The sequence below is a fragment of the Vigna unguiculata genome, unplaced genomic scaffold (genome assembly GCF_037176805.1).
Source record: "Vigna unguiculata cultivar grain cowpea cultivar isolate G323 ecotype 2 unplaced genomic scaffold, ASM3717680v1 ptg000298l, whole genome shotgun sequence".
NCBI lineage: Eukaryota > Viridiplantae > Streptophyta > Magnoliopsida > Fabales > Fabaceae > Vigna > Vigna unguiculata.
In genome coordinates this window covers 1-2823 of record NW_028196933.1, presented here as the reverse complement: position 1 = coordinate 2823, position 2823 = coordinate 1, and positions in this window count along the sequence as shown.

The following is a 2823-nucleotide window of genomic DNA, read 5'->3' as shown; positions in this document are numbered from 1 at the left end:
TCCAAACCCGCCCTACTCAAAAAGTTCGCAACCAAGGGACATGCCGAACACCTACCTTTCCAACTAAGTCCAACGCGAGGACCCTTTAATTTAATTGACGATGCGTTCCGTCGTCAGCAAGCGGTGGCCGACAAGGCCCTTTTCCCTAAATCTCTTGGGAAGCGAAGCAGGCTTTCTGATTCTGAGAGAAATCGAAAGGCAAAGAGATAGGCAAGCCAAACCAAATAAATAAGGAATGTTTCAATCTTTACCTCTTTTTGTCAGCCGGCAATCATAGGGTAAGCCCATCTCCTTCTTGGAGAAAGTTTACATGTTGGGCCAGGCTAGTTTGCTTCGATGGTAGGAGTCCACGCAGTGAGGCAGCCATTTCCAGCCCAGCCGAACGAATAGGATCCAATAGAGTAGCCCGCATTGCAAGCTCTTTTCTTTCCCAGGGAGAGCTGGTTATAGGTCAAGCGCAAGACATAGGATGTGAAAGCGGTTTTGCTTGGTTCTTTCTTCGCGCGAGACAGGGGGAGTTATGTTTTCTTACATCCCGTTATATAACATCAAGTGTGAATGAGTTGCCCCCCCTAATTCCATGGCTCCTAGTGCTTCTGCCTAAGAGCGAGGTTGAAGTCTTAAGGGCTTTAAGCCACCCAGTTTCATTCTTTATCGCTTTGAGTTTTGTTACATCCCCCCCTTGCCTTGTCCCCGTAACCGCAGTCTAGGGATGAGGGCAAGCAGATTTCGCGGGCAAAGAAGTTTTGGTTCTAGCTCAATGGTAATCTATTGAGAAAACAAAGTTTTAAAGTAGGCAAGCGGATAATGGATTTCTTTTGTATCCCTTAGTCTATCGAGCCAGGCCTCTCCACTTGCAGAAAAAAAATAAAATTGATTAGTTATTAGTAAGCGAGTGAAAACAAGAAAAAGGAATGATTTTAGTTTGAATGTCCGTCTATCTGAGAACGAGAGATACAACATTTCGCTGAGCAGTACTATTTCCAATTGGGCAAGCTCTTTTCTTTCCTCCAGTATGTACATATAGATTCTTTCTTATTACCAGATAGGAGACCCTACCTATCCCTATAGCGGAAGTCTTTCCCGCAAGCGGCGGGATAGGGGAAACCAGCAAGTAAGCCAATGAGAGAAAGGAAAGAATATATGTGCTTAGCTCTGTAGATTCAATAAGTAAGAAAAAATTCTAGGGCAAGAAGTTTGAAAACAATTCATTCCAGCCATTTCCAGTGACCTTTTTTGGGGTTGGTTCTATACGAGGCAATCGAAGATGGTCCCTGTCTGTCATCCAATCCAATAGGCATTTAGGGATCCCCTTTTTTATATTTATATTAAAGTGAGCTTTTGGTAGTCCTATGCCTGTCTCTCCAGCTTGTCTATGTCTATGGGTTTGCATATGTCTTTTCAAGGGCTGGCCTGGCATTTTATAATGACCTTAAATGAAAGCGTAAGAGCTAATGATAAGGAGCTAAAGGCCTACATTCTAGTATACCAGGATCGTCACGAGAGGATTGGGGAAGGTCTAACTATGGACCGGACCATAAGACGCAGTTTATTATGGCCTAGTATAGGATATCTTTATGTTCCGCTGAAAAGAGATAAGCACTAAGAAGACGACTATTTTGTGTTGAATATGCTTTCTTCCACGATATGGAGGGAGTCACACTATCATATGGTTTTTATGCAATACAATAGTAGAGTCAGAAAAGATCCCTTATAGTAGTCTAGTATAGAACCAACCTATCTAAGATCCTTTGCTAAAGAGCTATCCAATACCCCCCAACCTGTTAGAGTACCAGGGGCAATAGACAAATTTAGGAATGAATCTTTCCATTAACATTAACATTAAGGCTTGAAGATCTAGGCCCCTCCAATAGCATAAAAAAGGTAAGCCTTTGGAGTGTAAGTGTCAATTCCCAACCATCTAGTTCTAATGGAAGTTGTAGTTGCAAAGCCAGTTTAAGAAAGTTCATTTTCAAGCTGGTACGTGTGACTGCAAGAAAATGTTTCCCTACAGTTGCATTGACCCTTACCTTTTTCGGGCTTCCATGTGAGCCAGTTTTCAAGACTTTCTACAGCAGTGGTAGGGTACACCTATGTCATTTCCTTTTTTTTAAGGGGATCTACGACTTAATATAAAGATAGGACCAAAGTCAAGTGATTCAACTCAAGCACGAACCGCTACCTCCTCTTCTCCGACTTCAGCAGAAAAAAGTCAAACAACTCATTATCTCATGTCAACAGCGCATTCGTTCACTCAAACAGCGCATTTGTGAGCTCCAAGTCCAAGAGCCTATCCGGTACGAGAAGTGAAGGGTGAATGTGAAATTCTCTTATTTAGTTTAGCGAGAGTCGAAGGTCGTAAGCAAGTGGCTATGGGGAAGTCAGTTTATAAGAATCACTGATTGGAATGGTATCGAAGGCGACCATGGGGAGCTTTGTAAAGCCGAGTAAGTGATCCGAAGGAGAAGCTGTGACGGCTCCTCTTTCATCAGTTTCATTTGGGAAGGTGAGGGAATTAATAGAGTCATATTCCAAAAAAATGGCTATTCTTTTTTTTTTTATAAGTCTTTCGGGAAGAGCTTCAAGGAGAAAGGCGGAAGACTTTTTATTTATATATTATATGGAAAGTAGGTCCGGTCCGTGCGACTCTTGGGGAGTCTATCATCATAGCTGGACCTAGATGAAGCCATGTCCTTATTCGCGAACTACAGCAAACCTGTCTTAAGCATAGTGCCAGTGTAGGAAAGTCTTTATTTGAGAGAGTTCGGTAAGGCTAACGGTAGCAAGCATTCCTTCGAAGCAAAGGAGGCAAAGCAGTAGGAC